Raw genomic sequence first — 15,569 nt, 5'->3', positions numbered from 1 at the left:
TGCAACTGATGCCACTTTTTTTAGCGCCATAAAAATTCGTTTTTCTCGAAAATGACGCATGGGAATTTACCCTGAAACATGTGATTATCTGCAGCTCGCTATAATCTTTCGATTGAATATATGTGTTTTCTCTTGACTGTATATTATAGTTAAACAACAAAATGAAAGAGTTTATCGTAATTTTGGGCTGTATGTCATTAATGATGGCGTCTTGATTGAAGAGTTTGAGTAAGTGGTTTCTGCACAACTTTCAATGTCATCATATCTGTCTCAGAGTAACAAGTGGCCTTCGTTATTCAGTCACGAAGAGAAACGTATGATAATGTAGAACTGAAAGGCATAGGACCTGTAACAAACATGAGCCCGGTGAACTCAGAAAGTGTCGTTTTGGCAGTGTGTATATGGATCCGTAGGTGGCTCAGCGCACATAAGCAATTGTTTGAAAAAATTAGTTCCATTCATTAAGGACTACTACCAGAGTGACAACATTCTTGTTTGGCCTCGGCCTCTCGAGCAACCATTATGCGAAGGAAACTCGACAGAATGACGAACCATGCATAACAGGTATTATTCCAAATTAGGTCAGTCCTCCAAACGTACCCAAAGTGGACTACTAGGTGCTTAGGACCGAAACGGCATGCGAACTACCGACACCAGCATAGGATCGAAAGCACCTACCTATATACGATTGAAATAATAAACAACGTTATTTTATAATCCCGCAATATGGAGTAACAACTATTTTCTTGAAGATTTACACGGGAGAACTGGGTACGATCGAAATGGCGTATAATCGACATTGTTTGGAATATCTCCGTGTCTCATACGTTGAATGTAGGAATAGAAAAATTTGTGAAGATAAATAATTCTTAGTACCGTAGTTGATTAGAGCTCTTCCATACCGTAATAATATTTGTACGAGTATAACACTTTTACAGTGTTGCAAATTTTTACGTTGGAGCACATAAAGTGTCTGTAATTGCAATCGAAAAACGGTTGGCGTAGAATTTGCATCTGGAAATTTTGAATTTTTGAAAAGAGCAATGCATTTCCGCTTTCAGATGTAGTGTGAACTGTGTATAGTGCTTTATCCTAATATCATAACAAGAAATTATTTTTTTTTTTTAAATCAGTTGATATATATGTATTATCGAAAGAAAAAAACTCTACGTTATATAGGTTGTTACATAAAAGTGTCGCATTATTTTCGGAACACATTACATCAAAATAATAAAAAAAAAAAAAGTTCATATGGACCTATGCTCATAAGTGGATAGTTTCGGAGTTAAGGGTGCCGCAAACGTGAAATAAGTGAACTTCAAAAGTTCATAGCTACACTACTATGGGGCCTATCGTAGTCAGGTCAAGACATTACTGAGAAACTGGTATATGAACTATCCAAATATCCATGTTTAAGAATGCTCCAGTATTCGCACACCAATTTGATCAAGTACTCCCCAAACAGCCTCTCTAAAAATGATTGTGCAAGTACCGGATGTCCTGAAAGATGGATATTTGGATAGTTCACATATTAGTTCCTCAGTGATGTCTTGACCCGACTACGATCGATCCTATAGTAGTGGAGCTATGGGCCTTGAAAGTTAATTTTTTTCACGATTTCGGCACCCCATTACTACGAAACTATGCACTTTTGAGCACAGATCCATATGATTTTTTTCCCTTAATTTTTGATGTGAGTAATCTGTTCCCAAATTATTGTCACACATTTATGTAACACTTTGTACAGTAAAGAAAATAAACACTAAAATCTTAGGAACATTCTATCAAACAAGAACATGGAATTCCGTTTGAAGAGACGGAAGTCGTAAAGGCAGAGGGAAAGATGAAAGAAATAATAGTACTGGTAGTATAAGAGATTAAAATTAAGAACAATGAAACTGTTATATATTTTAAGTGGCATTTGGTGTTTCATGATGAAGATTATGAAAGAAGATGATATAGCCTAAAAGCAACAAACAATGATAAACACAACACAAATGTCCAGAAATACATTTTGTTATAAAGGTAAGGTAAATAGCCTCTTTTTCTTTCCAAGCTATTTCAAACCAAACGAGATTTGGGTCTCTCTGCTCTGAAAAAATATCATGAAACAGCTGTTTCATTTGGAGAAGTGTGTGTGTGTGTTTCGATTGAAAGGTGTGTCTCATCTAATGCTGTCGAATTACTGTGACATTTGCGTTTTTCTGTTTTTCTGAAAACCGAAAACCGCGAAAGCGGTTTTTGGAAACCAAAACCGCAAATACGGTTTTCAAAACCGAAACCGCAAAAGCGGTTTTCAAAACCGACATTTCGGTTTTATGAAATTTCACTTTTTTCAAAAACCGGTTTTCGGTTTTTTCAAAAACCGATTTCGACAGCTCTAATCTCCACTCGCGCAGAAGATGAATCAAACTTTTATCCATTGAATCTTCTACTGTATTCGCATCTTCACTATGATTAGGTAGCTGCTTCAGGATTTCATTGAGCTCCAATGGGATGCTCCATGATTTTCGGAAGTCACTTTCGAAATTTTCTGAGCATGATTGAACTTGGTCTGGTACCCCGTAACAATGAAGAAAATAGATTTACTGCGTGAAACAGTATAGTGGCAGCATATGAGACAGTGTATCACATCACCCCAAAAAGTGTGCAAAATTACCTCACGGCCTACTATCAAAATACTCATTGACATATCAGATTAATATTAACACAAGATGTTACAAAACATTATAGCTTATCTGTACAAAAAACTATGATCTCGATAGAACTTCCGAAGTATATTTTTTTTAGGAACCACAAAAACACAACAACAACAATGTATAAATTTCAGCACTTCTGTTTAGGCAAGTGGCGGGAAGAAACAAATAACGAACACAATTCACTTCGCTAAGTCCGACAAATGAAAATATGGTGCAGCGTTGCCAGAATAGTGTCAGCAAAATATAAAACATGTACGGAATATGTAAACTATAGTTTTTATCTCACTTCACTCCACTGTTAGTCCAGTAAAGATAGCCCATTTTTCTGCCAAGAAAGGAACAAATTAGTAACAAGCTGAAAATTGGTATGGAAGTAGGGGGATGTGTCAGGAATAACATACTAAAAGTCCCCTAAAATCCCACTGTAGCTTTTCCCGCAATTTTGAAAAATGTCCGCCATCTTTAGATGACGACAAGCAATTTATGGAAATCGTCACCCTTTATGTTTATTCTTCTAGCCACCGTTCTAATTATCACAAAGCCATGAATCATATATGGTTGGAAAGTTTGAAAGACAGAGAATCTAAGTAAATAACATATATGCCCATCGTGCTAAATTTATAGAAGAAGAGGAAGAAGAAAACAGCTTTTTTTATTAAAAAAAGATATTTTCAGAAATAATGAGAAGTTTGCAACACTGACAGTTATTGCACACCAACGAAACACCACCAAAAGATAGCCTTGATACTTATCTCAATCATAGCCAACAATGACACAAATCGGTGCAATACAAGCCGAGAAAAAATATAACATATGTTACTTTCTGACCTCTTTGTACAAAAGTGCATAAGGTGACATACACTTTCACGGTTCTAGTCAGCTTCTTTTATCACATAGGACCAAGAGTTATATATCATTAGAAATCTTAAGAAACGTAAATTCGAACGAGGTAACACTTATACTAATCAACCCCATTTGTGGAAGAAGCGCAAAACCCAAAATTTCGGGACAAAACGTGATTTTCGCATAAATTCTTTAAAACTTGCAACACTGACAATTATCGTATGTTAACAAAACTCAGCCACCGTTTTCACTATCATCATTATTAATTTATTTTTAAAATGGCCAACGTTTTCTCCAATGGAGTAAGCTTTTATGATACATAGTTTTACATCACTTAAATATAGCACAAAAATCATTTATTGACAGCATTAGAAAGTAGCAGAAATTGGTAGTCTCCTATTCATAGGAAAATCGTAATTCACACACTTAAAATCACTCTCAACTACAGTAGTCATTTGAGTGTATTTTTTTGTTAATGTCTTGTTCATAACTAGAATGCAATTTTCCTCCTAGTATCCTTCAAATCAACTTAGTATTTACATTAGACGTTAGTATGCACTTTAAGAACATTTTTGTAAGTAGTCCATTCGGACTTATTTTATTAGAAATCAATGAGGTTATCATTATCTCGTTCATCTCCATGGTTTTCAACATTTGATTTTGCATTCACATATCCAATTCCTCGAGAATGACATAAATTAGAGCACACAATTCCTGCTTTCCGACAACCGTACATACTTTCACAGCCCTTTTTACAGTTACAGGATATTACACGGAGCGGGTTCCTTGGTCATTCTTGCTGGTGCGAGAATACTTCCTAATGTTGTCCATCCATATTCAGTCGCTCGCAAATCATTTCCACGGTACTATTGAACCTGATGATATGGTGTTTCGCAGCATCACTGGTGGGTGGCAGTTTTGCCAATTGTATTTCGTTCTGAATTGGGAGCAACTTACTGCAAGGATGTATGAATGATACTGGAATTCATCCAGTGAGGTTACTATTGCTGGAGAATCGTAGTGTGTTAGTAGAAATGATGTGCCAGCTTCATAGATTGTACACTAGCATTATCATGGTTCAAAACTTCAAGTGATCGGCATAAATCTTCCCGTTTTTGAAGTAATCGCAATGGCTTTTTCTTTCCCTGTCGATTCAAACCACATGATGTGTCGCATCCAGCTAAAGCATGATAACTGAGCAAAACAGTTAGTATATTTGTCTGTGTATCTTACAACTTCTTAGTACTAAATTTTTTACTCACGTCTTGTACACGTGCAATGTCGTACTGATTATTTCGAAATGTGATGTCGTACTGATTATTACCTTGTTCAAGCAAAATGATTAAAAATGTCAACATCCTCGCCAGTTAGCATGATATGCCGATAAGGATTTAAAGACTTGGCTACAGCAGTTTTAGCTATAAGTGCGTCAGCATCACTCCTTGCTTGCTGGGTTTGAATTCCAGCTTGTGTCAAATGAACCATCAACTCACGGGCGAAACAATCTTTATTTTTGAAATTACCTAAGAATTTATCCCTTTTTGTTAATAATATGGTTTCATTTGTGAATAACACCAAAGCTGATTGAACCTTTGACTCACCTTGCTACTGCTCAGCGGTTTTTGTACAGTTTTCAGTGCAATACCCATAAGAAAATAATTCTTGCTTTCGTTCTTGGGTTTGTGAGTACATAGGACACATACGAGTTGTGCACGTCAAGGTATGTTCCATGTTGTGGCCAAACAACATGATGTAGAAGCAAGCTTCCATCTATAACGTGCACAGTGTTTTTTTTTTAATTTGAGTTTTAAAATTTGACCGATATTCAAACATGTTGTACAAAGCGGACTTTTTCGTTTTTCTCATAGACATTTCTGTGAAGAGAGAAAGTGAATAGCGTGGAAGCTAGTAGGCAAAACACTGCTGGAGTTCTTTTTCCGACTTCTACTCATATGATTCAGTTGAAGTATGGTGTTTGCAGCCAGTAGCTCATCACGGATACGCACTACATTGTGCATTACGGATAGTGGGATGGCTTTATCTTTTTTGTTTAAGTTTAACATTTCCCAAAGTCTGTCCAAACATTCCTTCCATAGCAGCCAATCCGATTTCCTTAGATTTATCAGTTCACCATTTCATTACCTGCCATGCCAGTGCTTAGGGACGCGAGTTGTGGGTATGAAGGGAATGGAGAATGCTGGCAAAACCAACGCAAGAACTTCTTTAGATGTAATATATCACGAGATTGACTGCTTTGGTACAGGTCCACATGCCGACCAGTGTAAAGTCCATGCCTATCTTTGTTTAATAATTTTTCAAGACATTCTCGTAAGTGGCACGCTGCTGGCACACTTGACACACACCTAGATATTATCTTTTCAGTCATGTCTCTCCCATGGGTTAGTCCACCGCTGCTCTTCATTGCTCTCGCTAAAACCTGCTCAATCGTCATATCAGACCATGTACCACTCCAAAATATATCTTTTCTACGAATAGTGAAGTAACTGTCTCCTGCAAATAGCTGGAACTGATGAAGATCCATTTCGTCCTCCAACCGCAACATTTCTTGTAAGTACAGATGCGCGTATTTGGCATACAAAAGATGCTCAGCTGCATAGAAGTATGGTAACATTTCTTACATGCAGTGAAGATGAAGATTCAAGTTTCCAGTTCTTTCGAATGAAAAGACGCTTAATTTCTACAAGCTGAAAGCACAGAGCGAATAACTTAGAGATACGGCTTGTTTCTGCAGCAGCGTCAATGAATAACTTCAGGTCATTTGCAATCTTGATTGACTATGAATGTTGAACAACTACATCAGTATCGATATCTTCTTCAGTCATCAGAGGAATATAAACATCTCGCAATTGACGCACAAACTCCTCAGTGCCGTCTGATTCATTAATTAAACAGTATATATTGCAACTGTTAACGGGCGTGTTGTGTTAAAAAAAGTTAGCTCGCAAAGCACAAGCAATAAGAATGGCCTGGCTTTATCTGTGGCATGGAGTTACTAGCATACACACAAGACCAAAGTTCTTCAATGCCACTACCTTTCATTATATATGCAACTGTTTCCATAAATGACATTATAGAGTGAAAAAACCCGAAGTCTAACAAACCCTGACTGTAATTCACCAGAATTTCTACATGCTGCTACAATGTCACATGCTTTAGAGTACAAAGGTTGATCCAGCGTGACTAAGCACGCTCTTTTGCTTATTTCCTTCACATTCTTTGCTGGCAAACATAAGCGCCGAGTATACAGCATCCATGCTTATGAGAGGCTGAATTACTACTTAATATGTTTGATACTTATGGTTGTTGCTTGTCACCAGCTGCATAAATCCATTCCAATTCGGGCAAGTTAGTGTCTTCAACCACTTGAGAATCATCCATGTTACATCGTACAGAAGGTGGATTTCAGTTTGGATATTCAGAACACGAAGGTATCTTATATCTTCAATGATTAAATCTGAAAGGCCATTACCTTTGCGTGTGTTCGTTAAAAGTGGTATATTCCATTCATTCTTTGACAGTGTACGTTTTTTGAACCCAGGTATTGCTCAATGATATGCAAGCGACTGAATATGAATGGACAATATTAGGAGGTATCCTCGTATAAGTCCACCAGCGAACGAGTGCGGGCGGCCGATTTTGGAACTAAAATACAAACAACAGTGTTTCTAACCGGATCACTTGTAATTAATCTATCACAGTTGTTTTTGCCCTGTTCATAATAAACCACTTCACGCATATGTTCAAGTTAAGACAAACACAATTTCAAAAGTTATGCAAGTTATTTTCAGAACATTTTAAGGGACTGCAAAAAAAAAAAAAAAAAAAAAAAAAAAAAAAAAAGTACATACACCCTCCATATTAATATGACAATAACTTGCGAATAAACTAACCTCAGTGTTGTACAAAGGAACACTGAGAACTTCGTAGCATTAGAGTGTAAGGAATTCCTAATTCATCTGTTAACGAAACCTCGAAGTTCATCTTTGTGAATCAAAGTTATACTTTGGCTACTGCGCTTTCATTGTTTAAAGCGAGTTCTATTGTGTAGTTTTGAGATAAGGCGTCTTCGAAATTGCTACCAATTTGGACCATGTGATCGATCGATTGACAGTACCTTCAGTAACAAATTTGCATTGAGATCATTTTCGGTTGTGCTGCAAAAGACTGGTGAGAGAGAAACTGATAATCTAACCGCCTCCGAAGGAGATTTGGATCCGCCCCTAATTAAGAAGGTAGATAAAGATAACTTTCTCTGATATCTAACCTGTCATTATTTAGCATGGTTTGGTAATTTAAAAATCCAGTATTTCTACCATATTAAAAAAAATATATATTTAAAAGAAATAAACCCAATGTTACATTGAGGCGGTAGGGGAGCGATTAAAATTTAAAGTGGGGAGCCTGACAATTGATTTCTTATAGCTCGTGAAATTCAGAAAAAATGAATTTCATATTAAAAAAGAAATACAAAATACATTTTCAGGGTAACTCTGCCATTCATTATGTTATTATAAAGTTAATGGTACTTTTGAAATTGATTAGAGTAAATAGATATGTATTTAAGTAACAAAACCACTTGCGTAAGTTTTTCAAAATATCAAGTTAGAAGAACGAAGTTTGTCTTCCACTGCTATCTCATTGCTCAAAGATACCGGCGATGAAACAATTGGCCGGAAATCTACGTAGCACATTTTAGTACTTACACTTGAAATAAAAATACAGCTGTTTAAAGACGATTGATTACCTTTGTCTTTGAATTTCATATGTGCACACAGGATTTGTTAAACAAGACCGTACATCTGATATGTTTGAACTATATGCAACTTATGCTCACGGGCTAAACTCAGTCTTCTGAAGTCAATCGACAAATGATTACGTATTACAGACACAAAGACAACACTAGGCTCCCAAGTTTCAAAATTATATTGATTATGAAAACAGATAATAGAATTAATTCTTTGTCACAAGAGACTTAGGGTCTGAAAGAAATTCAGAGGGAGTTCAAAGGGAATTTCTATACTCATAAATAAAAGTTGTGAATTTATTGTGTATTGAACCAATGATATTTAGCTTACATTACCCATACGCTGATGTTTTATTGATACTTTTATTTCACATTTACCAAAAGGCTGGATTACGATTATAATCCTAAAAGAAAGATACATTGTAATCAGGTTTTACAAGGCAACCCCGAAAGACAGCTATTCAACCCCGTAGCCCTTTAAAAAATTAAGGAAAATTTCTTCTTCACTTCCTTTTCCCCCAAAGGGTTTACATTAATCGAAACAATGAAATGAAATTTCTTTAGTTTAACGTCCCATGATTATGCTCTTTATGCTAGAGGAGACAGATGATTAATGAAAGTGAAACATTGTAAAAATAATTGTTGGGCTCTCACAGAACCACGTACAACAAAGACACATGCGCTAGCCAATAGACCAACGGAGAGAACTTCCACAGTTCTCGAGTAGAAACGTGTCGGAATTCTTTCTTGGCTACAACTCAAGAAAATAATTTAGTTGTCAATCAATAGACCTACATTAAAACAAATACAAGCATCGCGAGCCTTAACTTGATTTAAACTTACAGTTACAAGATATTGCGCAAGTATCTAAGCTACCAACCCATAATTAATATTTCAGTCATTACATCTTATTACTGAGTTTTACAGGTTTCTACTGTTTTATAATGAAATCAAATAAAACGTAATCAATTATTTTATATAATCTGCTTAATACACGGTAGAAACTCACTTGTATGCTATCTTGTTCTTAAATTGTTAATTTCCATGCATATGCCATTATCCACAATACATCTGCATTACTGCAGGAATAACCATCACTGCATTCAATAACAACTATATAATTTATGGAGTTCTTTATTAAGCGAAACAGATTAGGTTACTTATAACATGTAAACTGCAACTTTTGAAAATCGTTGGATACACTGCAAAGTGACGCTCTCCGTTCCCCTGTCCCACCGCACTTACCTAGAAACTGATGTAAACACTACACTAGCGCCCTCCACGAAAAACCGCACTAATATCCTGGTCAGGTAATACCAGCAAGAATGACCAAGGAACCCGCTCCGTGTAATATCCTGTAACTGTAAAAAGGGCTGTGAAAGTATGTACGGTTGTCGGAAAGCAGGAATTGTGTGCTCTAATTTATGTCATTCTCGAGGAATTGGATGTGTGAATGCAAAATCAAATGTTGAAAACCATGGAGATGAACGAGATAATGATAGCCTCATTGATTTCTAATAAAATAAGTCCGAATGGACTACTTACAAAAATGTTCTTAAAGTGCATACTAACGTCTAATGTAAATACTAAGTTGATTTGAAGGATACTAGGAGGAAAATTGCATTCTAGTTATGAACAAGACATTAACCAAAAATACACTCAAAGGACTACTGTAGTTGAGAGTGATTTTAAGTGTGTGAATTACGATTTTCCTATGAATAGGAGACTACCAATTTCTGCTACTTTCTAATGCTGTCAATAAATGATTTTTGTGCTATATTTAAGTGATGTAAAACTATGTATCATAAAAGCTTACTCCATTGGAGAAAACGTTGGCCATTTTAAAAATAAATTAATAATGATGATAGTGAAAACGGTGGCTGAGTTTTGTTAACATACGATAATTGTCAGTGTTGCAAGTTTTAAAGAATTTATGCGAAAATCACGTTTTGTCCCGAAATTTTGGGTTTTGCGCTTCTTCCACAAATGGGGTTGATTAGTATAAGTGTTACCTCGTTCGAATTTACGTTTCTTAAGATTTCTAATGATATATAACTCTTGGTCCTATGTGATAAAAGAAGCTGACTAGAACCGTGAAAGTGTATGTCACCTTATACACTTTTGTACAAAGAGGTCAGAAAGTAACATAAGTTATATTTTTTCTCGGCTTGTATTGCACCGATTTGTGTCATTGTTGGCTATGATTGAGATAAGTATCAAGGCTATCTTTTGGTGGTGTTTCGTTGGTGTGCAATAACTGTCAGTGTTGCAAACTTCTCATTATTTCTGAAAATATCTCTTTTTAATAAAAAAAAGCTGTTTTCTTCTTCCTCTTCTTCTATAAATTTAGCACGATGGGCATATATGTTATTTACTTAGATTCTCTGTCTTTCAAACTTTCCAACCATATATGATTCATGGCTTTGTGATAATTAGAACGGTGGCTAGAAGAATAAACATAAAGGGTGACGATTTCCATAAATTGCTTGTCGTCATCTAAAGATGGCGGACATTTTTCAAAATTGCGGGAAAAGCTACAGTGGGATTTTAGGGGACTTTTAGTATGTTATTCCTGACACATCCCCCTACTTCCATACCAATTTTCAGCTTGTTACTAATTTGTTCCTTTCTCAATCCTATCTTTACTGGACTATGTATCAGATCACCCCTGTTTACGGTACGTATATTTAATTTATTGTAGGACTGTCAATGCATTGGGTTGTGTATCAGAATACCCATTTCTGATAACTCTCATCCAGAGTAGTTGGTTTCATAAACACTGCGCTTATTAGCAAATCTTTGTCAATTTTCCGATTATACAAATCGATAATGGAGTGAAATTCGGTTTTCAAATGGTTATAGCAGGGGAATACCAGAAGATACTGAACGAGTCGATCTAAGCTTGACAGTTGTGGGGTGACTGATAATAATAATCAGTGGTGTATTTACGATTTTGTTTCGGGAGGGGCTTTGCTAACTTTCGGGGGGGCTTTGCCTGGAAATGTGAAAATTCTGCAAGATATTTCATTTACTTTTCTATACTAAGTAAGATTCCGGGGGGGGCTTAAGCCCGGAAGCCACCCCCTAAATACACCACTAATAATAATAATAATAATAATAATAATAATAATAATAATAATAATAATAATAATAATAATAATAATAATAATAATAATAATAATTATTATTATTATTATTATTATTATTATTATTATTATTATTATTATTATTATTATTATTATTATTAAGCTTGTTTGAATCTAAAACAAGTGTAAAGAACCTGGCGAAGTAAAATGCCTGGTGAAATGCTTGACTCTTTCACTGTGTATATAGGTGTAATTAAATTTACATCAAAGTTACACCATCGGTCATGACGTAATGTCACGGGGTAGTTAGTCCACTTTGCACACATAACTGTATTGATTTTTAAAAAGTGATTTACGGACGTTATGAAACATAGCTGGGCGAGCGAAGGGGGTTAGAAGCCCCGCAGGCTCGTTTGATTCCGCCTTTGCCCCCTTGATAATACCACCTGACATTGCGTCACGCTCTGGTGGTGCAAATTTGATATAAATCTAAACTCCTGAACTGTTCTCTCTGTGTTTTCACACTAAAAATATATTGATTCACTGCAGGCCGGTAGCCAGCCCAAAAATGTAGGGAGAGGTGGCTGAAGTTAGGGGGGACCGATCCAACCATTTATAGTTCATCACCATATTATAGTGCATTTGCAAGCCTACCGTGAAAATTTTAGGGGGGCCAGCGAAAATTTAGGGAAGGGGGGCGGCCGCCTAGACCCCCCTGGATACGGGCCTGATTCACTGCAAATACCCTAATTTCTAGGGATGCGCACGAGTCGAGTCGAGTCGAGATTTAAGCCTGTCTCGACTCGTCTCGAGAAAATGTTGTCTCGACTCGAAAATATGTTTCTGTCTCGACTCGACAGTCTCTGTCTCGACTCGACTCGAATTCGAGTCGAGACGTCTCGTAATTCGAATGGAGACAAATTATACAAGTTAAAATATACGCACATATCAGCCAGACCATTGTGACTACCTACCTAATTGTCAGTTTGTCGACCTTTGGCACAAATAACAACGGCGACACGTCTTGGCATGCTCGCAATGATCCTTAGGTCGCTGGAGAGAGTTGACACCAGATATGCACACACAGGTCACCTAATTCCCGTAAATTCCGGGGAGGGGGGGGGCGATGCGCCCTGACGTCACGTTCAATCACATCCCAGATGTGTTCGATTGGGTTCAGATCCGGTGAGTTGGGGTGCCAGCACATCACTTGGAACTCGCTCATGCGCTCCTCGAACCATTCCATCACAATCTTGGCCTTGTGACACGGTGCATTATCTTGTCGAAAAATGCTATTACCGTTGGGAAACATGGTCGTCATGAAGGGGTGTGTGTAGTCTGCAAGCAGTGTGCGATACGCCTCGGCCGTCATGGTGCCTTGCCCGAGCTCCACTAGACACATGGATGCTCACGTGAATGTTTCCCAGATAATAATTAAGCCACAGCCAGCTTGTCTCCGACCCGCAGTACAGGTGTCAATGAGCTGTTCCCTTGGAATACGACGGATTTGCACCCTCCCATCGTCATGATGAAGAAGTTATCGGGATTCATCAGACAATGCAACGCTCTGCCACTTTGCCAAGGTCCACTGGCGATGGTCACGTGTTCATTTCAGTCGTAGTTGCCGATATCGTGGTGTTAACATTCGCACATGAATGGATCGTCTGCTGCGGAGGCCCATTGTTAGGAGTGTCCGGTGCACTGTATGTTCACACTAGTGTTGTGAAGGCCTGGGGAAAAGACGGAAATTTTGTGTAGAAAAGCAGATTTTTACGGTTTTCCCGCACTCGGAAGAAAACGGAAAATTTGGGTAAAATTGAAATTTTCGAATATTTTATTATATTATGCTTTCAAAATTAAAACTATTTTGTATTTACTAGTTTAGAGTTAAGATAATTGAGTAGGGGCCTACTTATGTTTCTTGCATTAGAATAGGGAATTTTGTGCACAACTCATCCAAACACTTCAAAGTTAGCACCGTGATAGAACGGAGTTATGACTACAAAAGAAACTAAAATATAATCCTAGTTAGCTTAATTAGTATAGACGCATTAAAATTATCTCGAGCAATCTTACGAAGTTCCCCCTCGTTGGCAGGGAAGTGTTAAAATAACGGGGCCAGAATCATTTTAGTTAATATGTTAAATCAAACATGTCTTCCTTGTTCTATATAAAATTTCCGGAAATTTTGAATCCATTAGAAAAATCATTTGTCCGGAAATATTGGCAAAAACAGGAAAATATAGTTTAAAACTATTTCTTGGCCTGATGCTAGTCTTCGTACTTGTTGTAACATGTCTGCAGCATATACAGTAGGAAGTCGAAAATCCGAACTAATTGGGATCACAGGTAGTTCGGATTTTCAAAAATGACCAAGAAAATGCCATTTAGGCTTACTTATACTGTACGGTATGTTCTACCGATACAGTGGTTATTCAGTAGGCCTACATACAGTAATTATAATGCTGTACGAAAGGCTACTTACATTTAATGTTTCTGAAGAACCTGCTCGTACACTAAATTACACTGATCTTGTAAGTCACACTTAAAACTTGTAAGTCTAAGAGAAGATAAAAAATAAAAATATGTATGACAAACAATTACATATGAATGAACCCTTGTAAAAACACTGACCTCACACAACGTCGACGGACACACTATTGTTTGTTCATCGCTAGAGTTATATTAAGACAAAATGTAAAAAGCTTCTAGGGACCGCGTTCGGATTTTTGACGTTCGGATTATCGACGTCCTACTGTATATACAATGTATTTCGCTAACGGAAAAATACTTAAAGCAACAAGATTAATTCTACTTTTTTGTTTTCTGATTTCTGGTAAAATTCTGGTATTCTTTGTACATTTTTCGAATAACTCAAAAAGAGAGATGATCTTATATACATATACACATATATACCGCACAAGTGAGTAAATTTGAGCAGCGAGAAATATATTAAAGGGTTAAGTATGTGAAAGTTCCGTTCGTTATTATTACAGACTAGCAGAATACCAGTTCTTCACACGAGGAGAATAGGTTTCATTTTGGACACAAAGGGCACCAAAACTGTCACCAATGAAATTCTGGAGCTCCAAAACTATGAATTCGACATTAATATCGTAATTTTCAATTATCTTTAAATTTCACCATTCTCCCTTAGAGTACTAATGGGACTGAATTTGGATTTAAACGGCCGGAAGTATCACTGTTCATCTCAGCCACCCCGAAAACTATCGATTCGACACTAATACAGAGGTTGTTCAGCCTACGTTTGGCCGATTTCGTTCCTTCCCCCTCCCGGGCAGAATGGACTCACTCGTCCTGGCTCGTGGCGTCCTGCAGTGTTGTGCAGTGGCTTCCTGGGAACAGAGTTCTTTTTCCGCGCGGACGACAATAACGCACAAAACAGGACCATTGTTGTGAGTATTGTGTTAAATTTGTTTCCAAGTGTGTGGGTTTCCGCTCTGTGACCAAAATGCTGACCAAACTAAACCGGTTTTGGGAAGGCTATGTTGCGATTCTTTATGACACCCACTTTAGTGTTTCTATCATTATAAAACAGTGCAAGAAGAATGGTTGCAACATCAGTTTAAGTGGAATAAAAAATGTTATTAAAAAGTACAAGGGCAACGAAGCTCCATCATTTGGATCACCAACGAAGTTGCCTAGGAAACGGGAATGCACCAAGGCCACTGGGAAAACGGCGTGTGACAGCTGTGGAAGGACTTTGGAAAGCTGTGCAAAGGGAATGGGACAAGATTCCCCTCACAGTTCTTCAGAGAAGCCTATTACAGTGGAAATTACGCTGTCGGGCTATTGTTAGAAACCAAGGGAACCACATCAAGCACTTACTGACCTGGCGCCATGGATTCTTCCAAATTTTTAGGTAAGTCGAAATTGGCCAAATGTAGACTGAACAACCTCTGTATCTGTCATTTTTTTCCTCTCCCTTCCCTCAAGTTGCACCTTCAAAGTCAAATAATAAAAACTATCCCGAACCTCATCTTTGTTGAAGATTTTATCGAAATCGGTAACATTTCCAAAAATTTGAAGCCTTTAATAATAATAATAATAATAAAAGTTGTTCGGAAATATTAGCAAAAACCGGAAAATATAATTTAAAAACTATTTCTTTGTCTGATGCTAGTAATCTTACTTGCTGTAATATGTTTGTAGCAT

Source organism: Thermobia domestica, chromosome 12, assembly GCF_964235325.1.
Source record: "Thermobia domestica chromosome 12, izTheDome1.hap1.1, whole genome shotgun sequence".
Taxonomy (NCBI): Eukaryota; Metazoa; Arthropoda; class Insecta; order Zygentoma; family Lepismatidae; genus Thermobia; species Thermobia domestica.
This window is presented reverse-complemented; position numbering follows the sequence as displayed.